Genomic DNA, 27,104 nt, shown 5'->3' on the forward strand with positions numbered 1-27,104 from the left:
ATTGTGGTATTATTCGTAGTTAGGCGGACGTAGCCTTGTCCGGCAACACGGTTCACAACATTGGCGTTTGCATCTGTCATCCAGATTGCGGCGGTGCCGGTGTTGTCTATATGCCAATCATTTCGGGCTCTATAGGGTTCGCTGATGATAACGCTGTTAGCTTTATGGTCTAAGACCATCTGTTGTAGTAGCTCATCAGCAAGTCTGCTCCGGTTTAGGTTGCCTTGGATAAAACTAATCACTAAATTTAAAGTTAAAGTTAAATTTAAAGTTAAAGTTAAAGTTAAAATTAAAGTTAAATTTGAAGTTAATTTAAAGTTAAACTTAAAATTAAAGTTAAAGTTAAAGTTAACCTTAAAGTTAAAGTTAAAGTTAAAGTTAAGGTTAAAGTTAAAGTTAAAGTTAAAGTTAAAGTTAAAGTTAAAGTTAATGTTAAAGTTAAAGTTAAAGTTAAAATTAAAGTTAAAGTTAAAAGTAAAGTTAAAGTTAAAGTTAAAGTTAAAGCTAAAGTTAAAGTTAAAGTTAAAGTTAAAGCTAAATTTAAAGGTAAAGTTAAAGTTATAGTTAAAGTTAAAGTTAAAGTTAACGTTAAAGTTAAAATTAAAGTTAAAGTTAAAGATAAAATTAAAGTTAAAGTTAAAGTTAAAGTTAAAAGTAAAGTTAAAGTTAAAGTTAAATTTAAAGTTAAAGTTGAAGTTAAAGTTAAAGTTAAAGTTAAAGTTAAAGTTAAAGTTAAAGTTAAAGTTAAAGTTAAAGTTAAAGTTAAAGTTAAAGTTAAAGTTAAAGTTAAAGTTAAAGTTAAAGTTAAAGTTAAAGTTAAAGTTAAAGTTAAAGTTAAGGTTAAAGTTAAAGTTAATGTTAAAGTTAAAGTTAAGATTAAAGTTAAAGTTAAAGTTAATGTTAAAGTTAAAGTTAAAGTTAAAGTTAAAGTTAAAGTTAAAGTTAAAGTTAAAGTTAAAATTAAAATTAAAGTTAAAGTTAAAAGTAAAGTTAAAGTTAAAGTTAAAGTTAAAGTTAAAGCTAAAGTTAAAGTTAAAGTTAAAGTTAAAGCTAAATTTAAAGGTAAAGTTAAAGTTATAGTTAAAGTTAAAGTTAAAGTTAAAGTTAAATTTAAAGTTAAAATTAAAGTTAAAGATAAAATTAAAGTTAAAGTTAAAGTTAAAGTTAAAAGTAAAGTTAAAGTTAAAGTTAAAGTTGAAGTTAAAGTTAAAGTTAAAGTTAAAGTTAAAGTTAAAGTTAAAGATAAAGTTAAAGTTAAAAGTAAAGTTAAAGTTAAAGTTAAAGTTAAAGTTGAAGCTAAAGTTAAAGTTAAAGTTAAAGTTAACGTTAAAGTTAAAGTTAAAAGTAAAGTTAAAGTTAAAGTTAAAGTTAAAGTTAAAGTTAAAGCTAAAGTTAAAGTTAAAGTTAAAGTTAAAGCTAAATTTAAAGGTAAAGTTAAAGTTATAGTTAAAGTTAAAGTTAAAGTTAAAGTTAAATTTAAAGTTAAAATTAAAGTTAAAGATAAAATTAAAGTTAAAGTTAAAGTTAAAGTTAAAAGTAAAGTTAAAGTTAAAGTTAAAGTTGAAGTTAAAGTTAAAGTTAAAGTTAAAGTTAAAGTTAAAGTTAAAGTTAAAGTTAAAGATAAAGTTAAAGTTAAAAGTAAAGTTAAAGTTAAAGTTAAAGTTAAAGTTGAAGCTAAAGTTAAAGTTAAAGTTAAAGTTAACGTTAAAGTTAAAGTTAAAGTTAAAGTTAAAATTAAAGTTAAAGTTAAAGTTAAAGATAAAGTTAAAGTTAAAGTTAAAGTTAAAGCTAAATTTAAAGTTAAAGTTAAAGTTATAGTTAAAGTTAAAGTTAAAGTTAAAGTTAAATTTAAAGTTAAAGTTAAAGTTCAAGTTAAAGTTAAAGTTAAAGCTAAAGTTAAAGCTAAAGCTAAAGTTAAAGTTAAAGTTACAGTTAAAGTTAAAGTTAAAGTTAAACATAAAGTTAAAGTTAAAGTTAAAAGTAAAGTTAAAGTTAAAGTTAAAGTTAAAGTTGAAGCTAAAGTTAAAGTTAAAGTTAAAGTTAAAGTTAAAAAAGTTAAAGTTAAAGTTAAAGATAAAGTTAAAGTTAAAGTTAAAGTTAAAGTTAAAGTTAAAGTTAAAGTTAAAGATAAAGTTAAAGTCAAAGTTAAATTTAAAGTTAAAGTTAAAGTTAAAGCTAAATTTAAAGTTAAAGTTAAAGTTAAAGTTAAAGTTAAATTCAAAGTTAAAGTTAAAGTTAAAGTTATAGTTAAAGTTAAAGTTAAACATAAAGTTAAAGTTAAAGTTAAAGATCGCGGGTTCGAATCGAGCTCAAGGCCTAACAATATTTTTTTATCATTATTATTGTTATGATAAATTTTTTCTTAATTGAAAAAATTTTTAAATTAGAATAGAAGAAAGAAAAAATTTTAGACAACTGCCAAAGCTCGTTGTATAGATCCATTTCGGGAACTGCTAAATTCCTTCATCGGCAACGTTTAGGCGCCGCTGCTATAATCATTCAGCCACCACAGCGGTTTTTTGTTTGTCTTCATTAATCCTACTTCTATTCTGGTTCGTGCCAATTGATATTCACACCACTGCGACATCTGTTGCAGAATAGCTGTGAAAATTGGACTTGTTTGTTGGCAATGCTGCCATAGTGTCATATTTTATTGACACTTTTTTCCCCGTGCTCTGGGATGTATTAACAATTTTTGTTGTTATATCGGCCTACTGATTTTAAGATCGCGGGTTCGAATCGAGCTCAAGGCCTAACAATAATTTTTTATCATTATTATTGTTATGATGAATTTTTTCTTAATTGAAAAAATTTTTAAATTAGAATAGAAGAAAGAAGGCAGTTGTCTAAAATTTAAAGTTAAATTTAAAGTTAAAGTTAAAGTTAAAGATAAAGTTAAAGTTAAAGTTAAAGTTAAAGTTAAAGTTAAAGTTAAAGTTAAAGCTAAATTTAAAGTTAAAGTTAAAGTTAAAGTTAAAGTTGAAGTTAAAGTTAAAGTTAAAGGCAAAGCTAAACTTAAAGTTGAAGGCAAAGCTAAACTTAAAGTTAAAGTTAAAGTTAAAGTTAAAGTTAAAGTTCAAGTTCAAGTTAAAGTTAAAGCTAAAGTTAAAGCTAAAGTTAAAGCTAAAGTTAAAGTTAAAGTTAAAGTTAAAGCTAAAGTTAAAGCTAAAGTTAAAGCTAAAGTTAAAGTTAAAGTTAAAGTAAATGTTAAAGTTAAAGTTAAAGTTAAAGTGAATGTTAAAGTTAAAGTCAAAGTTAAAGTTAAAGCTAAAGTTAAAGTTAAAGTTAAAGTTAAAGTGAATGTTAAAGTTAAAGTTAAAGTTAAAGTGAATGTTAAAGTTAAAGTCAAAGTTAAAGTTAAAGTTTTGCTTACAATAGAAATTTTGTATGTGTTTATAAAGTTAAAGTGCTCTTATTCTATGTGTTTAAGTATATTTTTATGTATTACAAGTTTCTTATTTTTATTAGTTTGATTTATGTTTTCTATGTTTCTATTTTCTACATTGTTTTTATCGATCTTTTCTACCTTATAGGGAATTAATGTAAAATTATTTACTACTCTAAAGGATCCTTTATACCTACTATCTAACTTATGCCCTGATTCATTTTTTACTAACACTAAATTTCCTGGCGGCCACCGTGGTGTGATGGTAGCGTGCTCCGCCTATCACACCGTATGCCCTGGGTTCAACTCCCGGGCAAAGCAACATCAAAATTATAGAAATAAGATTTTTCAATTAGAAGAAAATTTTTCTAAGCGGGGTCACCCCTCGGCAGTGTCTGGCAAGCGCTCCGATTGTATTTCTGCCATGAAAAGCTCTCAGTGAAAACTCATCTGCCTTGCAGATGCCGTTCGGAGTCGGCATAAAACATGTAGGTCCCGTCCGGCCAATTTGTAGGGAAAAATCAAGAGGAGCACGACGCAAATTGGAAGAGAAGCTCGGCCTTAGATCTCTTCGGAGGTTATCGTGCCTTACATTTATTTTTTTTTTATTTAAATTTCCTAAATTTATTTCTTTATATTGTGTTTTCCTATCATAACTCATTTTTTGTTTCTCCTTAGTCTGTTTTACTAATTTATATGCTCTATCTTGCGCTATTTGTAACCTATACTTAATTTCTTTGTCGTAAGCCTCATAATTGTATAATGGGCTTACTGTGTTTTCTCTTAAAAATTCGTAAGTCTGTGGTTTTTTGGCAAATACTAGTTCGTATGGACAATAATTATGAACTCTAGATGGGGTAGTATTGTAACAATACGCAAAATATTCATCCCAATCATTTTTGTCAATGAATATGTAGGAACGTACGTATTCATTGAATGTTCTATGACTACGTTCAACAGTGCTTAAAGTTCGATGGTGGTAAGGTGCTGATGTTTTATGGTTTATTTTTAGAAGCTTGCATAATTCTTCAAATACGCTATTTTTATATTCACTTCCCATTTCCATCATAATTGTATTAATGCAACCATAAACTAGGATAAAATATTCGAATATCGCTTTGGCTATTGTTTTTGCGTGTTTGCTGGGTATTGGTATTGCAACCAAATACCTAGTCAAGTCACATACTATAGTAACTGCATATTCATTTCCATTTTCCGTCATGGGAAGAGGGCCTATCGTATCTCTTTGTACTGTGTCGAACCCTTTTGTGGGCGTTTCGGTTATAATCATAGGCTCTTTCAAATTTTTAATTATTTTATTTTTATTACAATGAGCGCATTTTTTGATATATTTTCTGATATCATTTTTCATTCCTTTCCAATAGCATTTTTGTTTTATTTTACTTGTCATGCGATTTATTCCTGTGTGGCCACCAAAAACAGGATCGTCATGAAATTTGTGAAGAATTTCTTTAATTTTTAAGCTGTTGCATAGATTTTATCGCGGGCTTGGCGACTAAATCAAAAAAACCGTAACGGATATTTGTCAAAAAGGGTTCGAAAAGGTTCGAAAAATGTTCGGTGTTAGCAACTGGCCAAATACATAAAATTGGATCTCTATCATAAAGTTAAAGTTAAAGCTAAAGTTAAAGTTAAAGTTAGAGTTAAAGTTAAAGTTAAAGTTAAAGTTAAAGTTAAAGTTAAATTTAAAGTTAAAGTTAAGTTAGAGTTAAACTTAAAGTTAAAGTTAGAGTTACAGTTAAAGTTAAAGTTAAATTTAAAGTTAAAGTTAAGTTAAAGTTAAAGTTAAAGTTAAAAGTAAAGTTAAAGTTAAGTTAATGTTAAAGTTAAAGTTAATGTTAAAGTTAAAGTTAAAGTTAAAGTTAAAGTTAAAGTTAAAGTTAAAGTTAAAGTTAAAGTTAAAGTTAAAGTTAAAGTTAAGTTAAAGTTAAAGTTAAAGTTAAAGTTAAAGTTAATGTTAATGTTAAAGTTAAAGTTAAAGTTAAAGTTAAAGTTAAAGTTAAAGTTAAAGTTAAAGTTAAAGTTAAAGTTAAAGTTAAAGTTAAAGTTAAAGTTAAAGTTAAAGCTAAAGTTAAAGTTAAAGTTAAATTTAAAGTTAAAGTTAAAGTTAAAGTTAAATTTAAAGTTAAAGTTAAATTTAAAGTTAAAGTTAAAGTTAAAGTCAAAGTTAAAGTTAAAGTTAAAGTTAAAGTGAATGTTAAAGTTAAAGTTAAAGTTAAAGTTAAAGTTAAATTTAAAGTTAAAGTTAAGTTAAAGTTAAACTTAAAGTTAAAGTTAAATTTAAAGTTAAAGTTAAAGTTAAAGTTAAAGTTATATTTAAAGTTAAAGTTAAAGTTAAAGTTAAAATTAAAATTAAAGTTGAAGTTAATTTAAAGTTAAAGTTAAAGTTAAAGTTAAACTTAAAGTTAAAGTTAAGGTTAAAGTTAAAGTTAATGTTAAAGTTAAAGTTAAAGTTAAAATTAAAGTTAAAGTTAAAGTTAAAGTTAAAAGTAAAGTTAAAGTTAAAGTTAAAGCTAAAGTTAAAGTTAAAGTTAAAGTTAAATTTAAAGCTAAATTTAAAGGTAAAGTTAAAGTTAAAGTTATAGTTAAAGTTAAAGTTAAAGTTAAAGTTAAAGTTAAAATTAAAGTTAAAGTTAAAGTTAAAGATAAAATTAAAGTTAAAGTTAAAGTTAAAGTTAAAGTTAAAGTTAAAGTTAAAGTTAAAGTTAAAGTTAAAGTTAAAGTTAAAAGTAAAGTTAAAGTTAAAGTTAAATTTAAAGTTAAAGTTGAAGTTAAAGTTAAAGTTAAAGTTAAAGTTAAAAGTAAAGTTAAAGTTAAAGTTAAATTTAAAGTTAAAGTTGAAGTTAAAGTTAAAGTTAAAGTTAAAGTTAAAGTTAAAGTTAAAGTTAAAGTTAAAGTTAAAGTTAAAGTTAAAGTTAAAGTTAAAGTTAAAGATAAAGTTAAAGTTAAAGTTAAAAGTAAAGTTAAAGTTAAAGTTAAATTTAAAGTTAAAGTTGAAGTTAAAGTTAAAGTTAAAGTTAAAGTTAAAGTTAAAGTTAAAGTTAAAGTTAAAGTTAAAGTTAAAGTTAAAGTTAAAGTTAAAGTTAAAGTTAAAGTTAAAGTTAAAGATAAAGTTAAAGTTAAAGTTAAAGTTAAACTTAAAGTTAAAGTTAAAGTTAAAAGTAAAGTTAAAGTTAAAGTTAAATTTAAAGTTAAAGTTGAAGTTAAAGTTAAAGTTAAAGTTAAAGTTAAAGTTAAAGTTAAAGTTAAAGTTAAAGTTAAAGTTAAAGTTAAAATTAAAGTTAAAGTTAAAGTTAAAGTTAAAGTTAAAGTTAAAGATAAAGTTAAAGTTAAAGTTAAAGTTAAACTTAAAGTTAAAGTTAAAGTTAAAGTTAAAGTTAAGGTTAAAGTTAAAGTTAAAGTTAATGTTAATGTTAAAGTTAAAGTTAAAGTTAAAGTTAAAATTAAAGTTAAAGTTAAAGTTAAAGTTAAAGTTAAAGTTAAAGTTAAGTTAAAGTTAAAGATAAAGTTAAAGTTAAAGTTAAAGTTAAATTTAAAGTTAAAGTTGAAGTTAAAGTTAAAGTTAAAGTTAAAGTTTTTTTTTTTTTTTTTTTTTTTTTTTTTTTTGTGTTTCGTGGAAGGAGGAAATGCTTTATGCACTGACCGGGATATTTAAGCCTCACTGCGAGACTCTCCGAGTGTAGGACTCCCTTCTGCCATGAAGGCCTACCCACTAAAACCTAACCTCCCACGGCCCGCGCAAATCCCCGTACCTGGGACCGCGTTTAGCATTACTTCGGGTACGGGTGCGCGCTACGTGAGCTCTATGGCTACTCTCACGCTAATGGGCTAGGCATCCGTCTTCTCGTTTAATGGTAAGTATATGCCTCACATATGTGCTGACCGTATCCCATCTGTCTCTTCGACAGGTCATGTTATTAATGACACTGCCCGGGGATAGGTCGCCAAGTACCTCTTCTACCCTCCTTCGCTGATGGGAGAAGTGCCTGCATTCGAAGAAGGTGTGGCGTACATCGTCTATTTCCCCACAGTACAGACAGCTCGGGCTATCAACCTTACCCATTCTGTGTAGGTATTTGCGGAAGTAACCATGTCCCGTTAGAAACTGGGTCAGGTAAAAGTCTACCTCTCCGTGCGGTCGCTTCAACCATGGATCAAGTTCAGGGATTAGTTCCCTAGTCCACTTTCCTACGATGCTGTTGCTCCACTGATCTTGCCAACGTCGGATCGATTCTTCTCGCGCCTGCATGGCAACAGCAGCTCTACTTGCTTGCGATCCGTTGTCATATATTGTTTTTCTTTCCTCAACGAGAAGATATATCGGTATGGTTCCCGCAACGACCAGGACAGCTTCAGCTGAGACCGTGCGGTAAGCCGAAGATATTCGCAGCGCCCCTCTGCGTTGGACCGAGGTGAGGGCAACTCGGTTCTTCCGGTATTTCATTGCGTCCGCCCAGATTTCTGCACCATATAAGAGTATGGAATCCGAGGCTGATGCAAGCAACTTCCTTGTGCATGGTTTTGGGCCACCTGTGTTTGCCATTAATCTACTCAACTGCGCTATTATGCGCGCAGCTCTTTCGCAGGTCCCTCGTATGTGATCCGAGAAGTTGAGTTTGCTGTCTAACCTCACTCCCAGATATTTCGCTGAAGCGAGTGTTTCTATTGGCTGGTCCCCAACCATCATGTTCCTGGTAGTGGGAATACGTCTCTTTGTGAGGATGACGATCTCCGTTTTGGCTGTTGCTAACTGGAGACCGTGCTCAGCCATCCACCTATTTACATTACGCATGACCTGGTTTAATTTTAGCTGTGCCAGCTCGCAGCTTGGTGCTGTTATCACAGCTGCCACGTCGTCTGCAAATGCAACGAGAAAGGTGCTTTCTGGCATGTCTAACTGAAGAAGACTGTCGTAAGTTATATTCCAGAGATCGGGACCTAGTACCGAACCCTGGGCTGCTCCACCTGTTATTTTTACCTTTTTTTGACCGTGAGTACTTTCATATATTAGATACCTCTCTCTTAGGTAGTCCCTTAAAATTTCTAACAAATATTGCGGTACTTTGAAAGTGCTTTCTAGTGCCTCAAGCATGTCCTCCCACCTAGCTGAGTTAAAAGCGTTTTTGACGTCCAGCGTGACCAGCAACACTATAGGTCTTGCTCTGTGGCACGCTGTCTCGGCTTTCTTGACTGCGTCTATAACTTTTGCTATGGCATCCATTGTAGAGTGCCCTCTCCGAAAACCATGCTGTCTGGGCGACAGTCCTCCGGCGTCCTGTAACGCTCTGGTGAGGCGTTGCTTCAGGAGACTCTCCATCAATTTCCCTGCTGTGTCCAACATACATAGGGGACGGTAGGATGATGGAGAGTTGGGATCTCCTTTCCCTTTTGGAATGAGAACCAGTCGTGCTGTCTTCCATATGGTGGGGAAAATTCTTTCTTCGAGACATTTGTTGTACATGTGCAACATAAGTTCTGGGCAGTCGTTAAAATAAAAGTAAAGTTAAAGTTAAAGTTAAATTTAAAGTTAAAGTTGAAGTTAAAGTTGAAGTTAAAGTTAAAGTTAAAGTTAAAGTTAAAGTTAAATTTAAAGTTAAAGTTAAATTTAAAGTTAAAGTTAAAGTTAAAGTCAAAGTTAAAGTTAAAGTTAAAGTTAAAGTGAATGTTAAAGTTAAAGTTAAAGTTAAAGTTAAATTTAAAGTTAAAGTTAAGTTAAAGTTAAACTTAAAGTTAAAGTTAAATTTAAAGTTAAAGTTAAAGTTAAAGTTAAAGTTAAAGTTATATTTAAAGTTAAAGTTAAAGTTAAAGTTACAATTAAAATTAAAGTTGAAGTTAATTTAAAGTTAAAGTTAAAGTTAAACTTAAAGTTAAAGTTAAGGTTAAAGTTAAAGTTAAAGTTAATGTTAAAGTTAAAGTTAAAGTTAAAGTTAAAATTAAAGTTAAAGTTAAAGTTAAAGTTAAAAGTAAAGTTAAAGTTAAAGTTAAATTTAAAGTTAAAGTTGAAGTTAAAGTTAAAGTTAAAGTTAAAGTTAAAGTTAAAGTTAAAGTTAAAGTTAAAGTTAAAGTTAAAGTTAAAGTTAAAGTTAAAGTTAAAGTTAAAGTTAAAGTTAAAGTTAAAGTTAAAGTTAAAGTTAAAGTTAAAGTTAAAGTTAAAGTTAAAGATAAAGTTAAAGTTAAAGTTAAAGTTAAAGTTAAACTTAAAGTTAAAGTTAAAGTTAAAGTTAAAGTTAAGGTTAAAGTTAAAGTTAAAGTTAATGTTAAAGTTAAAGTTAAAGTTAAAGTTAAAGTTAAAATTAAAGTTAAAGTTAAAGTTAAAGTTAAAGTTAAAGTTAAAGTTAAAGTTAAAGTTAAAGTTAAAGTTAAAGTTAAGTTAAAGTTAAAGATAAAGTTAAAGTTAAAGTTAAAGTTAAAGTTAAAGTTAAATTTAAAGTTAAAGTTGAAGTTAAAGTTAAAGTTAAAGTTAAAGTTAAAGTTAAAGTTAAAGTTAAAGTTAAAGTTAAAGATAAAGTTAAAGTTAAAGTTAAAGTTAAAGTTAAAGTTAAAGTTAAAGTTAAAGTTAAAGTTAAAGTTAAAGTTAAAGTTAAAGTTAAAGTTAAAGTTAAAGTTAAAGTTAAGGTTAAAGTTAAAGTTAAAGTTAATGTTAAAATTAAAGTTAAAGTTAAAGTTAAAATTAAAGTTAAAGTTAAAGTTAAAAGTAAAGATAAAGTTAAAGTTAAAGTTAAAGTTAAAGTTGAAGTTAAAGTTAAACTTAAAGTTAAAGTTAAAGTTAAAAGTAAAGTTAAAGTTAAAGTTAAATTTAAAGTTAAAGTTGAAGTTAAAGTTGAAGTTAAAGTTAAAGTTAAAGTTAAAGTTAAATTTAAAGTTAAAGTTAAATTTAAAGTTAAAGTTAAAGTTAAAGTTAAAGTCAAAGTTAAAGTTAAAGTTAAAGTTAAAGTGAATATTAAAGTTAAAGTTAAAGTTAAAGTTAAATTTAAGGTTAAAGTTAAGTTAAAGTTAAACTTAAAGTTAAAGTTAAATTTAAAGTTAAAGTTAAAGTTAAAGTTAAAGTTAAAGTTAAAGTTAAAGTTAAAGTTATATTTAAAGTTAAAGTTAAAGTTAAAGTTAAAATTAAAATTAAAGTTGAAGTTAATTTAAAGTTAAAGTTAAAGTTAAAGTTAGACTTAAAGTTAAAGTTAAAGTTAAGGTTAAAGTTAAAGTTAAAGTTAATGTTAAAGTTAAAGTTAAAGTTAAAATTAAAGTTAAAGTTAAAGTTAAAGTTAAAAGTAAAGTTAGAGTTAAAGTTAAATTTAAAGTTAAAGTTAAGTTAAAGTTAAACTTAAAGTTAAAGTTAAATTTAAAGTTAAAGTTAAAGTTAAAGTTAAAGTTAAAGTTAAAGTTAAAGTTAAAGTTATATTTAAAGTTAAAGTTAAAGTTAAAGTTAAAATTAAAATTAAAGTTGAAGTTAATTTAAAGTTAAAGTTAAAGTTAAAGTTAAAGTTAAACTTAAAGTTAAAGTTAAAGTTAATGTTAAAGTTAAAGTTAAAGTTAAAATTAAAGTTAAAGTTAAAGTTAAAGTTAAAAGTAAAGTTAAAGTTAAAGTTAAAGCTAAAGATAAGTTAAAGTTAAAGTTAAAGTTAAATTTAAAGCTAAATTTAAAGGTAAAGTTAAAGTTAAAGTTATAGTTAAAGTTAAAGTTAAAGTTAAAGTTAAAGTTAAAGTTAAAGTTAAAGTTAAAGTTAAAATTAAAGTTAAAGTTAAAATTAAAGTTAAAGTTAAAGTTAAAGATAAAATTAAAGTTAAAGTTAAAGTTAAAGTTAAAAGTAAAGTTAAAGTTAAAGTTAAAGTTAAATTTAAAGTTAAAGTTGAAGTTAAAGTTAAAGTTAAATTTAAAGTTAAAGTTAAAGTTAAAGTTAAAGTTAAAGTTAAAGTTAAAGTTAAAGTTAAAGATAAAGTTAAAGTTAAAGTTAAAGTTAAAGTTAAAGTTAAAGTTAAAGTTAAAGTTAAAGTTAAAGTTAAAGTTAAAGTTAAAGTTGAAGTTAAAGTTAAAGTTAAACTTAAAGTTAAAGTTAAAGTTAAAGTTAAAAGTAAAGTTAAAGTTAAAGTTAAATTTAAAGTTAAAGTTGAAGTTAAAGTTAAAGTTAAAGTTAAAGTTAAAGTTAAAGTTAAAGTTAAAGTTAAAGTTAAAGTTAAAGTTAAAGTTAAAGTTAAAGTTAAAGTTAAAGATAAAGTTAAAGTTAAAGTTAAAGTTAAAGTTAAACTTAAAGTTAAAGTTAAAGTTAAAGTTAAGGTTAAAGTTAAAGTTAAAGTTAAAGTTAAAGTTAATGTTAAAGTTAAAGTTAAAGTTAAAGTTAAAGTTAAAATTAAAGTTAAAGTTAAAAGTAAAGTTAAAGTTAAAGTTAAAGTTAAAGCTAAAGTTAAAGTTAAAGTTAAAGTTAAAGTTAAAGCTAAATTTAAAGGTAAAGATAAGTTAAGGTTAAAGTTATAGTTAAAGTTAAAGTTAAAGTTAAAGTTAAAATTAAAGTTAAAGTTAAAGATAAAATTAAAGTTAAAGTTAAAGTTAAAGTTAAAAGTAAAGTTAAAGTTAAAGTTGAAGTTAAAGTTAAAGTTAAAGTTAAAGTTAAAGTTAAAGTTAAAGTTAAAGTTAAAGTTAAAGTTAAAGTTAAAGTTAAAGTTAAAGTTAAAGTTAAAGTTAAAGTTAAAGATAAAGTTAAAGTTAAAGTTAAAGTTAAAGTTAAAAGTAAAGTTAAAGTTGAAGCTAAAGTTAAAGTTAAAGTTAAAGTTAAAGTTAAAGTTAAAGTTAACGTTAAAGTTAAAGTTAAAGTTAAAGTTAAAGTTAAAGTCAAAGTTAAAGTTAAAGTTAGAGTTAAAGTTAAAGTTAAAGATAAAGTTAAAGTTAAAGCTAAATTTAAAGTTAAAGTTAAAGTTATAGTTAAAGTTAAAGTTAAATTTAAAGTTAGAGTTAAAGTTAAAGTTATAGTTAAAGTTAAAGTTAAAGTTAAAGTTAAAGTTAAAGTTAAAATTAAAGTTAAAGTTAATGTTAATGTTAAAGTTGAAGTTAAAGTTAAAGTTAAAATTAAAATTAAAGTTAAAGTTAAAGGCAAAGCTAAACTTAAAGTTGAAGTTAAAGTTAAAGTTAAAGTTAAAGCTAAAGTTAAAGCTAAAGTTAAAGTTAAAGTTAAAGTTAAAGTTAAAAGTAAAGTTAAAGTTAAAGTTGAAGCTAAAGTTAAAGTTAAAGTTAAAGTTAAAGATAAAATTAAAGTTAAAGTTAAAGTTAAAGCTAAATTTAAAGTTAAAGTTAAAGTTAAAGTTAAATTTAAAGTTAAAGTTAAAGTTAAAGTTAAAGTTATAGTTAAAGTTAAAGTTAAAGTTAAAGTTAAAGTTAAAATTAAAGTTAAAGTTAAAGTTGAAGTTAAAGTTAAAGTTAAAATTAAAGTTAAAGTTAAAGGCAAAGCTAAATTTAAAGTTAAAGTTAAAGTTAAAGTTGAAGCTAAAGTTAAAGTTAAAGTTAAAGATAAAATTAAAGTTAAAGTTAAAGTTAAAGCTAAATTTAAAGTTAAAGTTAAAGTTAAAGTTAAAGTTAAAGTTAAAGTTAAAGTTGAAGCTAAAGTTAAAGTTAAAGTTAAAGTTAAATATAAAATTAAAGTTAAAGTTAAAGTTAAAGCTAAATTTAAAGTTAAAGTTAAAGTTAAAAGTAAAGTTAAAGTTAAAGTTAAATTTAAAGTTAAAGTTGAAGTTAAAGTTAAAGTTAAAGTTAAAGTTAAAGTTAAAGTTAAAGATAAAGTTAAAGTTAAAGTTAAAGTTAAAGTTAAAGTTAAAGTTAAAGTTAAAGTTGAAGTTAAAGTTAAACTTAAAGTTAAAGTTAAAGTTAAAGTTAAAAGTAAAGTTAAAGTTAAAGTTAAATTTAAAGTTAAAGTTGAAGTTAAAGTTAAAGTTAAAGTTAAAGTTAAAGTTAAAGTTAAAGTTAAAGTTAAAGTTAAAGATAAAGTTAAAGTTAAAGTTAAAGTTAAACTTAAAGTTAAAGTTAAAGTTAAAGTTAAAGTTAAGGTTAAAGTTAAAGTTAAAGTTAATGTTAAAGTTAAAGTTAAAGTTAAAGTTAAAGTTAAAAGTAAAGTTAAAGTTAAAGTTAAAGTTAAAGTTAAAGCTAAAGTTAAAGTTAAAGTTAAAGTTAAAGTTAAAGCTAAATTTAAAGGTAAAGATAAGTTAAGGTTAAAGTTATAGTTAAAGTTAAAGTTAAAGTTAAAGTTAAAGTTAAAGTTAAAGTTAAAGTTAAAGTTAAAGTTAAAGTTAAAGTTAAAGTTAAAGTTAAAGTTAAAGTTAAAGTTAAAGTTAAAGTTAAAGTTAAAGTTAAAGTTAAAGTTAAAGTTAAAATTAAAGTTAAAGTTAAAGATAAAATTAAAGTTAAAGTTAAAGTTAAAGTTAAAAGTAAAGTTAAAGTTAAAGTTAAAGCTAAATTTAAAGTTAAAGTTAAAGTTAAAGTTAAAGTTAAAGTTAAAGTTAAAGTTAAATTTAAAGTTAAAGTTAAAGTTAAAGTTAAAGTTAAAGTTAAAGTTAAAGTTAAAGTTAAAGTTAAAGTTAAAGTTAAAGTTAAAGTTAAAGATAAAGTTAAAGTTAAAGTTAAAGTTAAAAGTAAAGTTAAAGTTGAAGCTAAAGTTAAAGTTAAAGTTAAAGTTAAAGTTAACGTTAAAGTTAAAGTTAAAGTTAAAGTTAAAGTTAAAGTCAAAGTTAAAGTTAAAGTTAGAGTTAAAGTTAAAGATAAAGTTAAAGTTAAAGCTAAATTTAAAGTTAAAGTTAAAGTTATAGTTAAAGTTAAATTTAAAGTTAAAGTTAAAGTTAAAGCTAAATTTAAAGTTAAAGTTAAAGTTAAAGTTAAAGTTAAAGTTAAAGTTAAAGTTAAAGTTAAAGTTAAAGTTTAAGTTAAAGATAAAGTTAAAGTTAAAGTTAAAGTTAAAAGTAAAGGTAAAGTTGAAGCTAAAGTTAAAGTTAAAGTTAAAGTTAAAGTTAAAAGTAAAGTTAAAGTTGAAGCTAAAGTTAAAGTTAAAGTTAAAGTTAAAATTAAAGTTAAAGTTAAAGATAAAATTAAAATTAAAGTTAAAGTTAAAGTTAAAGTTAAAAGTAAAGTTAAAGTTAAAGTTAAAGCTAAATTTAAAGTTAAAGTTAAAGTTAAAGTTAAAGTTAAAGTTAAAGTTTAAGTTTAAGTTAAAGTTAAAGTTAAAGTTAAAGATAAAGTTAAAGCTAAAGTTAAAGTTAAAGTTAAAGTTAAAGTTAAAGATAAAATTAAAGTTAAAGTTAAAGTTAAAGCTAAATTTAAAGTTAAAGTTAAAGTTAAAGTTAAAGTTAAAGTTTAAGTTAAAGTTAAAGTTAAAGTTAAAGTTAAAGTTAAAGTTAAAGTTAAAGATAAAGTTAAAGTTAAAGTTAAAAGTAAAGTTAAAGTTGAAGCTAAAGTTAAAGTTAAAGTTAAAGTTAAAGTTAAAGTTAAAGTTAAAGTTAAAGTTAACGTTAAAGTTAAAGTTAAAGTTAAAGTTAAAGTTAAAGTTAAAGTCAAAGTTAAAGTTAAAGTTAGAGTTAAAGTTAAAGTTAAAGATAAAGTTAAAGTTAAAGCTAAATTTAAAGTTAAAGTTATAGTTAAAGTTAAAGTTAAATTTAAAGTTAAAGTTAAAGTTAAAGTTATAGTTAAAGTTAAAGTTAAAGTTAAAGTTAAAGTTAAAGTTAAAGTTAAAGTTAAAGTTAAAGTTAAAGTTAAAGTTAAAGTTAAAGTTAAAGTTAAAGTTAAAGTTAAAATTAAAGTTAAAGTTAATGTTAAAGTTGAAGTTAAAGTTAAAGTTAAAATTAAAGTTAAAGTTAAAGGCAAAGCTAAACTTAAAGTTGAAGTTAAAGTTAAAGCTAAAGTTAAAGCTAAAGTTAAAGTTAAAGTTAAAGTTAAAGTTAAAAGTAAAGTTAAAGTTAAAGTTGAAGCTAAAGTTAAAGTTAAAGTTAAAGTTAAAGTTAAAGTTAAAGTTAAAGTTAAAGATAAAATTAAAGTTAAAGTTAAAGTTAAAGCTAAATTTAAAGTTAAAGTTAAAGTTAAAGTTAAATTTAAAGTTAAAGTTAAAGTTAAAGTTATAGTTAAAGTTAAAGTTAAAGTTAAAGTTAAAGTTAAAGTTAAAGTTAAAGTTAAAGTTAAAGTTAAAGTTAAAGTTAAAGTTAAAGTTAAAGTTAAAGTTAAAGTTAAAATTAAAGTTAGAGTTAAAGTTGAAGTTAAAGTTAAAGTTAAAATTAAAGTTAAAATTAAAGGCAAAGCTAAATTTAAAGTTAAAGTTAAAGTTAAAGTTAAAGTTAAAGTTGAAGCTAAAGTTAAAGTTAAAGTTAAAGATAAAATTAAAGTTAAAGTTAAAGTTAAAGCTAAATTTAAAGTTAAAGTTAAAGTTAAAGTTGAAGCTAAAGTTAAAGTTAAAGTTAAAGTTAAAGATAAAATTAAAGTTAAAGTTAAAGTTAAAGCTAAATTTAAAGTTAAAGTTAAAGTTAAAGTTAAATTTAAAGTTAAAGTTAAAGTTAAAGTTAAAGTTATAGTTAAAGTTAAAGTTAAAGTTAAAGTTAAAGCTAAAGTTAAAGCTAAAGTTAAACTTAAAGTTAAAGTTAAAGTTAAAGTTAAGGTTAAAGTTAAAGTTAAAGTTAATGTTAAAGTTAAAGTTAAAGTTAAAGTTAAAGTTAAAGTTAAAATTAAAGTTAAAGTTAAAGTTAAAAGTAAAGTTAAAGTTAAAGTTAAAGTTAAAGCTAAAGTTAAAGTTAAAGTTAAAGTTAAAGTTAAAGCTAAATTTAAAGGTAAAGATAAGTTAAGGTTAAAGTTATAGTTAAAGTTAAAGTTAAAGTTAAAGTTAAAATTAAAGTTAAAGTTAAAGATAAAATTAAAGTTAAAGTTAAAGTTAAAGTTAAAAGTAAAGTTAAAGTTAAAGTTGAAGTTAAAGTTAAAGTTAAAGTTAAAGTTAAAGTTAAAGTTAAAGTTAAAGTTAAAGTTAAAGTTAAAGTTAAAGTTAAAGTTAAAGTTAAAGTTAAAGTTAAAGTTAAAGTTAAAGTTAAAGTTAAAGTTAAAGATAAAGTTAAAGTTAAAGTTAAAGTTAAAGTTAAAAGTAAAGTTAAAGTTGAAGCTAAAGTTAAAGTTAAAGTTAAAGTTAAAGTTAAAGTTAAAGTTAAAGTTAGCGTTAAAGTTAAAGTTAAAGTTAAAGTTAAAGTTAAAGTTAAAGTCAAAGTTAAAGTTAAAGTTAGAGTTAAAGTTAAAGTTAAAGATAAAGTTAAAGTTAAAGCTAAATTTAAAGTTAAAGTTAAAGTTATAGTTAAAGTTAAAGTTAAATTTAAAGTTAAAGTTAAAGTTAAAGTTATAGTTAAAGTTAAAGTTAAAGTTAAAGTTAAAGTTAAAATTAAAGTTAAAGTTAATGTTAAAGTTGAAGTTAAAGTTAAAGTTAAAATTAAAATTAAAGTTAAAGTTAAAGTTAAAGGCAAAGCTAAACTTAAAGTTGAAGTTAAAGTTAAAGTTAAAGCTAAAATTAAAGCTAAAGTTAAAGTTAAAGTTAAAGTTAAAGTTAAAAGTAAAGTTAAAGTTAAAGTTGAAGCTAAAGTTAAAGTTAAAGTTAAAGTTAAAGTTAAAGATAAAATTAAAGTTAAAGTTAAAGTTAAAGCTAAATTTAAAGTTAAAGTTAAAGTTAAAGTTAAATTTAAAGTTAAAGTTAAAGTTAAAGTTAAAGTTATAGTTAAAGTTAAAGTTAAAGTTAAAGTTAAAGTTAAAGTTAAAGTTAAAGTTAAAGTTAAAGTTAAAGTCAAAGTTAAAATTAAAGTTAAAGTTAAAGTTGAAGTTAAAGTTAAAGTTAAAATTAAAGTTAAAGTTAAAGGCAAAGCTAAATTTAAAGTTAAAGTTAAAGTTAAAGTTAAAGTTAAAGTTAAAGTTAAAGTTAAAGTTGAAGCTAAAGTTAAAGTTAAAGTTAAAGTTAAAGATAAAATTAAAGTTAAAGTTAAAGTTAAAGCTAAATTTAAAGTTAAAGTTAAAGTTAAAGTTAAAGTTAAAGTTAAAGTTGAAGCTAAAGTTAAAGTTAAAGTTAAAGTTAAAGTTAAAGTTAAAGATAAAATTAAAGTTAAAGTTAAAGTTAAAGCTAAATTTAAAGTTAAAGTTAAAGTTAAAAGTAAAGTTAAAGTTAAATTTAAAGTTAAAGTTGAAGTTAAAGTTAAAGTTAAAGTTAAAGTTAAAGTTAAAGTTAAAGTTAAAGTTAAAGTTAAAGTTAAAGTTAAAGTTAAAGTTTAAGTTAAAGATAAAGTTAAAGTTAAAGTTAAAGTTGAAGTTAAAGTTAAACTTAAAGTTAAAGTTAAAGTTAAAGTTAAAAGTAAAGTTAAAGTTAAAGTTAAATTTAAAGTTAAAGTTGAAGTTAAAGTTAAAGTTAAAGTTAAAGTCAAAGTTAAAGTTAAAGTTAAAGTTAAAGTTAAAGTTAAAGTTAAAGTTAAAGTTAAAGATAAAGTTAAAGTTAAAGTTAAAGTTAAAGTTAAACTTAAAGTTAAAGTTAAAGTTAAAGTTAAAGTTAAAGTTAAGGTTAAAGTTAAAGTTAAAGTTAATGTTAAAGTTAAAGTTAAAGTTAAAAGTAAAGTTAAAGTTAAAGTTAAAGTTAAAGTTGAAGCTAAAGTTAAAGTTAAAGTTAAAGTTAAAGCTAAATTTAAAGGTAAAGATAAGTTAAGGTTAAAGTTATAGTTAAAGTTAAAGTTAAAGTTAAAGTTAAAGTTAAAGTTAAAGTTAAAATTAAAGTTAAAGTTAAAGATAAAATTAAAGTTAAAGTTAAAGTTAAAAGTAAAGTTAAAGTTAAAGTTAAAGCTAAATTTAAAGTTAAAGTTAAAGTTAAAGTTAAAGTTAAAGTTAAAGTTAAAGTTAAAGTTAAAGTTAAAGTTAAAGTTAAAGTTAAAGTTAAAGTTAAAGATAAAGTTAAAGTTAAAGTTAAAGTTAAAGTTAAAAGTAAAGTTAAAGTTGAAGCTAAAGTTAAAGTTAAAGTTAAAGTTAAAGTTAAAGTTAACGTTAAAGTTAAAGTTAAAGTTAAAGTTAAAGTTAAAGTTAAAGTTAAAGTTAAAGTTAAAGTTAAAGTTAAAGTTAAAGTTAAAGTTAAAGTTAAAGTTAAAGTTAAAGTCAAAGTTAAAGTTAAAGTTAGAGTTAAAGTTAAAGTTAAAGATAAAGTTAAAGTTAAAGCTAAATTTAAAGTTAAAGTTAAAGTTATAGTTAAAGTTAAAGTTAAATTTAAAGTTAAAGTTAAAGTTAAAGCTAAATTTAAAGTTAAAATTAAAGTTAAAGTTAAAGTTAAAGTTAAAGTTAAAGTTAAAGTTAAAGTTAAGTTAAAGTTAAAGTTAAAGTTAAAGTTAAAGTTAAAGTTAAAGATAAAGTTAAAGTTAAAGTTAAAAGTAAAGTTAAAGTTGAAGCTAAAGTTAAAGTTAAAGTTAAAGTTAAAGTTAAAAGTAAAGTTAAAGTTGAAGCTAAAGTTAAAGTTAAAGTTAAAGTTAAAATTAAAGTTAAAGTTAAAGATAAAATTAAAGTTAAAGTTAAAGTTAAAGTTAAAGTTAAAAGTAAAGTTAAAGTTAAAGTTAAAGCTAAATTTAAAGTTAAAGTTAAAGTTAAAGTTAAAGTTAAAGTTAAAGTTAAAGTTAAAGTTAAAGTTAAAGTTAAAGTTAAAGTTAAAGTTAAAGTTTAAGTTTAAGTTAAAGTTAAAGTTAAAGATAAAGTTAAAGCTAAAGTTAAAGTTAAAGTTAAATATAAAATTAAAGTTAAAGTTAAAGTTAAAGCTAAATTTAAAGTTAAAGTTAAAGTTAAAGTTAAAGTTAAAGTTAAAGTTAAAGTTAAAGTTAAAGTTAAAGTTAAAGTTAAAGATAAAGTTAAAGTTAAAGTTAAAGTTAAAAGTAAAGTTAAAGTTGAAGCTAAAGTTAAAGTTAAAGTTAAAGTTAAAGTTAAAGTTAACGTTAAGGTTAAAGTTAAAGTTAAAGTTAAAGTTAAAGTTAAAGTTAAAGTCAAAGTTAAAGTTAAAGTTAGAGTTAAAGTTAAAGTTAAAGATATAGTTAAAGCTAAATTTAAAGTTAAAGTTAAAGTTATAGTTAAAGTTAAAGTTAAATTTAAAGTTAAAGTTAAAGTTAAAGATAAAGTTATAGTTAAAGTTAAAGTTAAAGTTAAAGTTAAAGTTAAAGTTAAAATTAAAGTTAAAGTTAAAGTTAATGTTAAAGTTGAAGTTAAAGTTAAAGTTAAAATTAAAGTTAAAGTTAAAGGCAAAGCTAAACTTAAAGTTGAAGTTAAAGTTAAAGCTAAAGTTAAAGCTAAAGTTAAAGTTAAAGTTAAAGTTAAAGTTAAAGTTAAAGTTAAAAGTAAAGTTAAAGTTAAAGTTGAAGCTAAAGTTAAAGTTAAAGTTAAAGTTAAAGTTAAAGATAAAATTATAGTTAAAGTTAAAGTTAAAGCTAAAATTAAAGTTAAAGTTAAGGTTAAAGCTAAATTTAAAGTTAAAGTTAAAGTTAAAGTTAAAGTTAAAGTTAAAGTTAAAGTTAAAGTTAAAGTTAAAGTTAAAGTTAAAGTTAAAGTTAAAGTTAAAGTTAAAGATAAAGTTAAAGTTAAAGTTAAAGTTAAAGTTAAAAGTAAAGTTAAAGTTGAAGCTAAAGTTAAAGTTAAAGTTAAAGTTAAAGTTAAAGTTAAAGTTAAAGTTAACGTTAAAGTTAAAGTTAAAGTTAAAGTTAAAGTTAAAGTTAAAGTTAAAGTTAAAGTTAAAGTTAAAGTTAAAGTTAAAGTTAAAGTTAAAGTTAAAGTTAAAATTAAAGTTAGAGTTAAAGTTGAAGTTAAAGTTAAAGTTAAAGTTAAAGGCAAAGCTAAATTTAAAGTTAAAGTTAAAGTTAAAGTTAAAGTTGAAGCTAAAGTTAAAGTTAAAGATAAAATTAAAGTTAAAGTTAAAATTAAAGATAAATTTAAAGTTAAAGTTAAAGTTAAAGTTAAAGTTAAAGTTGAAGCTAAAGTTAAAGTTAAAGTTAAAGTTAAAGTTAAAGATAAAATTAAAGTTAAAGTTAAAGTTAAAGCTAAATTTAAAGTTAAAGTTAAAGTTAAAGTTAAAGTTAAAGTTAAATTTAAAGTTAAAGTTAAAGTTAAAGTTATAGTTAAAGTTAAAGTTAAAGTTAAAGCTAAAGTTAAAGCTAAAGTTAAAGTTAAAGTTAAAGTTAAAGTTAAAGTTAAAAGTAAAGTTAAAGTTAAAGTTGAAGCTAAAGTTAAAGTTAAAGTTATAGTTAAAGTTAAAGTTAAAGTTAAAGTTAAAGTTAAAGTTAAAGTTAAAATTAAAGTTAAAGTTAAAGTTAAAGTTAAAGTTAAAGTAAATGTTAAAGTTAAAGTTAAAGTGAATGTTAAAGTTAAAGTCAAAGTTAAAGTTAAAGCTAAAGTTAAAGTTAAAGTTAAAGTTAAAGTGAATGTTAAAGTTAAAGTTAAAGTTAAAGTGAATGTTAAAGTTAAAGTCAAAGTTAAAGTTAAAGTTTTGCTTACAATAGAAATTTTGTATGTGTTTATAAAGTTAAAGTGCTCTTATTTTATGAGTTTAAGTATATTTTTATGTATTACAAGTTTCTTATTTTTATTAGTTTGATTTATGTTTTCTATGTTTCTATTTTCTACATTGTTTTTATCGATCTTTTCTACCTTATAGGGAATTAATGTAAAATTATTTACTACTCTAAAGGATCCTTTATACCTACTATCTAACTTATGCCCTGATTCATTTTTTACTAACACTAAATTTCCTGGCGGCCACCGTGGTGTGATGGTAGCGTGCTCCGCCTATCACACCGTATGCCCTGGGTTCAACTCCCGGGCAAAGCAACATCAAAATTTTAGACATAAGATTTTTCAATTAGAAGAAAATTTTTCTAAGCGGGGTTGCCCCTCGGCAGTGTCTGGCAAGCGCTCCGATTGTATTTCTGCCATGAAAAGCTCTATGTGAAAACTCATCTGCCTTGCAGATGCCGTTCGGAGTCGGTATAAAACATGTAGGTCCCGTCCGGCCAATTTGTAGGGACGACGCAAATTGGAAGAGAAGCTCGGCCTTAGATCTCTTCGGAGGTTATCGCGCCTTACATTTATTTTTTTTTTTATTTAAATTTCCTAAATTTATTTCTTTATATTGTGTTTTCCTATCATAACTCATTTTTTGTTTCTCCTTAGTCTGTTTTACTAATTTATATGCTCTATCTTGCGCTATTTGTAACCTATACTTAATTTCTTTGTCGTAAGCCTCATAATTGTATAATGGGCTTACTGTGTTTTCTCTTAAAAATTCGAAAGTCTGTGGTTTTTTGGCAAATACTAGTTCGTATGGACAATAATTATGAACTCTAGATGGGGTAGTATTGTAACAATACGCAAAATATTCATCCCAATCATTTTTGTCAATGAATATGTAGGAACGTACGTATTCATTGAATGTTCTATGACTACGTTCAACAGTGCTTAAAGTTCGATGGTGGTAAGGTGCTGATGTTTTATGGTTTATTTTTAGAAGCTTGCATAATTCTTCAAATACGCTATTTTTATATTCACTTCCCATTTCCATCATAATTGTATTAATGCAACCATAAACTAGGATAAAATATTCGAATATCGCTTTGGCTATTGTTTTTGCGTGTTTGCTGGGTATTGGTATTGCAACCAAATACCTAGTCAAGTCACATACTATAGTAACTGCATATTCATTTCCATTTTCCGTCATGGGAAGAGGGCCTATCGTATCTCTTTGTACTGTGTCGAACCCTTTTGTGGGCGTTTCGGTTATAATCATAGGCTCTTTCAAATTTTTAATTATTTTATTTTTATTACAATGAGCGCATTTTTTGATATATTTTCTGATATCATTTTTCATTCCTTTCCAATAGTATTTTTGTTTTATTTTACTTGTCATGCGATTTATTCCTGTGTGGCCACCAAAAACAGGATCGTCATGAAATTTGTGAAGAATTTCTTTAATTTTTAAGCTGTTGCATAGATTTTATCGCGGGCTTGGCGACTAAATCAAAAAAACCGTAACGGATATTTGTCAAAAAGGGTTCGAAAAGGTTCGAAAAATGTTCGGTGTTAGCAACTGGCCAAATACATAAAATTGGATCTCTATCATAAAGTTAGAGTTAAAGTTAAAGTTAAAGTTAAAGATAAAGTTAAAGTTAAAGTTAAAGTTAAATTTAAAGTTAAAGTTAAGTTAAAGTTAAACTTAAAGTTAAAGTTAGAGTTACAGTTAAAGTTAAAGTTAAATTTAAAGTTAAAGTTAAGTTAAAGTTAAAGTTAAAAGTAAAGTTAAAGTTAAAGTTAATGTTAAAGTTAAAGTTAAGTTAAAGTTAAAGTTAAGTTAAAGTTAAAGTTAAAGTTAATGTTAATGTTAAAGTTAAAGTTAAAGTTAAAGTTAAAGTTAAAGTTAAAGTTAAAGTTAAAGTTAAAGTTAAAGTTAAAGCTAAAGTTAAAGTTAAAGTTAAATTTAAAGTTAAAGTTAAAGTTAAAGTAAAAGTTAAAGTCAAAGTTAAAGTTAAAGTTAAAGTTAAAGTTAAATTTAAAGTTAAAGTTAAAGTTAAAGTTAAATTTAAAGTTAAAGTTAAAGTTAAAGTTAAAGTTAAAGTTAAAGTTAAAGTTAAAGTTAAAGTGAATGTTAAAGTTAAAGTTAAAGTTAAAGTTAAAGTTAAATTTAAAGTTAAAGTTAAGTTAAAGTTAAACTTAAAGTTAAAGTTAAATTTAAAGTTAAAGTTAAAGTTATATTTAAAGTTAAAGTTAAAGTTAAAGTTAAAATTAAAATTAAAGTTGAAGTTAATTTAAAGTTAAAGTTAAAGTTAAAGTTAAAGTTAAAGTTAAAGTTAAACTTAAAGTTAAAGTTAAGGTTAAAGTTAAAGTTAATGTTAAAGTTAAAGTTAAAATTAAAGTTAAAGTTAAAGTTAAAGTTAAAGTTAAAGTTAAAGTTAAAAGTAAAGTTAAAGTTGAAGTTAAAGCTAAAGTTAAAGTTAAAGTTAAAGTTAAAGTTTAATTTAAAGCTAAATTTAAAGGTAAAGTTAAAGTTAAAGTTATAGTTAAAGTTAAAGTTAAAGTTAAAGTTAAAGTTAAAGTTAAAGTTAAAGTTAAAGTTAAAGTTAAAGTTAAAGTTAAAGTTAAAGTTAAAGTTAAAGTTAAAGTTAAAGCTAAAGTTAAAGTTAAAGATAAAGTTAAAGTTAAAGTTGAAGTTAAAGTTAAACTTAAAGTTAAAGTTAAAGTTAAAGTTAAAGTTAAAAGTAAAGTTAAAGTTAAAGTTAAATTTAAAGTTAAAGTTGAATTTAAAGTTAAAGTTAAAGTTAAAGTTAAAGTTAAAGTTAAAGTTAAAGTTAAAGTTAAAGTTAAAGTTAAAGTTAAAGTTAAAGTTAAAGTTAAAGTTAAAGATAAAGTTAAAGTTAAAGTTAAAGTTGAAGTTAAAGTTAAACTTAAAGTTAAAGTTAAAGTTAAAGTTAAAGTTAAAAGTAAAGTTAAAGTTAAAGTTAAATTTAAAGTTAAAGTTGAAGTTAAAGTTAAAGTTAAAGTTAAAGTTAAAGTCAAAGTTAAGTTAAAGTTAAAGTTAAAGTTAAAGTTAAAGTTAAAGTTAAAGTTAAAGTTAAAGATAAAGTTAAAGTTAAAGTTAAAGTTAAAGTTAAACTTAAAGTTAAAGTTAAAGTTAAAGTTAAAGTTAAAGTTAAGGTTAAAGTTAAAGTTAAAGTTAATGTTAAAGTTAAAGTTAAAGTTAAAGTTAAAAGTAAAGTTAAAGTTAAAGTTAAAGTTAAAGTTAAAGCTAAAGTTAAAGTTAAAGTTAAAGTTAAAGTTAAAGCTAAATTTAAAGGTAAAGATAAGTTAAGGTTAAAGTTATAGTTAAAGTTAAAGTTAAAGTTAAAGTTAAAGTTAAAGTTAAAGTTAAAGTTAAAGTTAAAGTTAAAATTAAAGTTAAAGTTAAAGATAAAATTAAAGTTAAAGTTAAAGTTAAAGTTAAAAGTAAAGTTAAAGTTAAAGTTAAAGCTAAATTTAAAGTTAAAGTTAAAGTTAAAGTTAAAGTTAAAGTTAAAATTAAAGTTAAAGTTAAAGTTAAAGTTAAAGTTAAAGTTAAAGTTAAAGTTAAAGTTAAAGTTAAAGATAAAGTTAAAGTTAAAGTTAAAGTTAAAGTTAAAAGTAAAGTTAAAGTTGAAGCTAAAGTTAAAGTTAAAGTTAAAGTTAAAGTTAAAGTTAAAGTTAACGTTAAAGTTAAAGTTAAAGTTAAAGTTAAAGTTAAAGTTAAAGTTAAAGTTAAAGTCAAAGTTAAAGTTAAAGTTAGAGTTAAAGTTAAAGTTAAAGATAAAGTTAAAGTTAAAGCTAAATTTAAAGTTAAAGTTAAAGTTATAGTTAAAGTTAAAGTTAAATTTAAAGTTAAAGTTAAAGTTAAAGTTAAAGTTAAAGTTAAAGTTAAAGTTAAAGTTAAAGTTAAAGTTAAAGTTAAAGTTAAAGTTAAAGTTAAAGTTAAAGTTAAAGTTAAGTTAAAGTTAAAGTTAAAGTTAAAGTTAAAGTTAAAGATAAAGTTAAAGTTAAAGTTAAAGTTAAAGTTAAAAGTAAAGTTAAAGTTGAAGCTAAAGTTAAAGTTAAAGTTAAAGTTAAAGTTAAAAGTAAAGTTAAAGTTGAAGCTAAAGTTAAAGTTAAAGTTAAAGTTAAAATTAAAGTTAAAGTTAAAGATAAAATTAAAGTTAAAGTTAAAGTTAAAGTTAAAGTTAAAAGTAAAGTTAAAGTTAAAGTTAAAGCTAAATTTAAAGTTAAAGTTAAAGTTAAAGTTAAAGTTAAAGTTAAAGTTAAAGTTTAAGTTTAAGTTAAAGTTAAAGTTAAAGATAAAGTTAAAGCTAAAGTTAAAGTTAAAGTTAAATATAAAATTAAAGTTAAAGTTAAAGTTAAAGCTAAATTTAAAGTTAAAGTTAAAGTTAAAGTTAAAGTTAAAGTTAAAGTTAAAGTTAAAGTTAAAGTTAAAGTTAAAGTTAAAGTTAAAGTTAAAGTTAAAGTTAAAGTTAAAGATAAAGTTAAAGTTAAATTTAAAGTTAAAATTAAAAGTAAAGTTAAAGTTGAAGCTAAAGTTAAAGTTAAAGTTAAAGTTAAAGTTAACGTTAAGGTTAAAGTTAAAGTTAAAGTTAAAGTTAAAGTTAAAGTTAAAGTCAAAGTTAAAGTTAAAGTTAGAGTTAAAGTTAAAGTTAAAGATAAAGTTAAAGCTAAATTTAAAGTTAAAGTTAAAGTTATAGTTAAAGTTAAATTTAAAGTTAAAGTTTAAGTTAAAGATAAAGTTATAGTTAAAGTTAAAGTTAAAGTTAAAGTTAAAGTTAAAGTTAAAGTTAAAATTAAAGTTAATGTTAAAGTTGAAGTTAAAGTTAAAGTTAAAATTAAAGTTAAAGTTAAAGTTAAAGGCAAAGCTAAACTTAAAGTTGAAGTTAAAGTTAAAGCTAAAGTTAAAGCTAAAGTTAAAGTTAAATTTAAAGTTAAAGTTAAAGTTAAAGTTAAAAGTAAAGTTAAAGTTAAAGTTGAAGCTAAAGTTAAAGTTAAATTTAAAGTTAAAGTTAAAGTTAAAGATAAAATTATAGTTAAAGTTAAAGTTAAAGCTAAAATTAAAGTTAAAGTTAAGGTTAAAGCTAAATTTAAAGTTAAAGTTAAAGTTAAAGTTAAAGTTAAAGTTAAAGTTAAAGTTAAAGTTAAAGTTAAAGTTAAAGTTAAAGATAAAGTTAAAGTTAAAGTTAAAGTTAAAAGTAAAGTTAAAGTTGAAGCTAAAGTTAAAGTTAAAGTTAAAGTTAAAGTTAAAGTTAAAGTTAAAGTTAAAGTTAACGTTAAAGTTAAAGTTAAAGTTAAAGTTAAAGTTAAAGTTAAAGTTAAAGTTAAAGTTAAAGTTAAAGTTAAAGTTAAAGTTAAAGTTAAAGTTAAAGTTAAAGTTAAAATTAAAGTTAGAGTTAAAGTTGAAGTTAAAGTTAAAGTTAAAGGCAAAGCTAAATTTAAAGTTAAAGTTAAAGTTAAAGTTAAAGTTAAAGTTAAAGTTGAAGCTAAAGTTAAAGTTAAAGTTAAAGATAAAATTAAAGTTAAAGTTAAAGTTAAAGCTAAATTTAAAGTTAAAGTTAAAGTTAAAGTTAAAGTTAAAGTTGAAGCTAAAGTTAAAGTTAAAGTTAAAGTTAAAGTTAAAGATAAAATTAAAGTTAAAGTTAAAGTTAAAGCTAAATTTAAAGTTAAAGTTAAAGTTAAAGTTAAAGTTAAAGTTAAAGTTAAAGTTAAAGTTAAAGTTAAAGTTAAAGTTAAAGTTAAAGTTAAATTTAAAGTTAAAGTTAAAGTTATAGTTAAAGTTAAAGTTAAAGCTAAAGTTAAAGCTAAAGTTAAAGTTAAAGTTAAAGTTAAAGTTAAAAGTAAAGTTAAAGTTAAAGTTGAAGCTAAAGTTAAAGTTAAAGTTAAAGTTAAAGTTAAAGATAAAATTAAAGTTAAAGTTAAAGTTAAAGCTAAATTTAAAGTTAAAGTTAAAGTTAAAGTTAAAGTTAAAGTTAAAGTTAAAATTAAAGTTAAAGTTAAAGTTAAAGTTAAAGTTAAAGTAAATGTTAAAGTTAAAGTTAAAGTGAATGTTAAAGTTAAAGTCAAAGTTAAACTTAAAGCTAAAGTTAAAGTTAAAGTTAAAGTTAAAGTGAATGTTAAAGTTAAAGCTAAAGTTAAAGTTAAAGTTAAAGTTAAAGTGAATGTTAAAGTTAAAGTTAAAGTTAA

This window comes from Eurosta solidaginis, unplaced genomic scaffold, assembly GCF_040869045.1.
Source record: "Eurosta solidaginis isolate ZX-2024a unplaced genomic scaffold, ASM4086904v1 ctg00000779.1, whole genome shotgun sequence".
Classification (NCBI taxonomy): domain Eukaryota; kingdom Metazoa; phylum Arthropoda; class Insecta; order Diptera; family Tephritidae; genus Eurosta; species Eurosta solidaginis.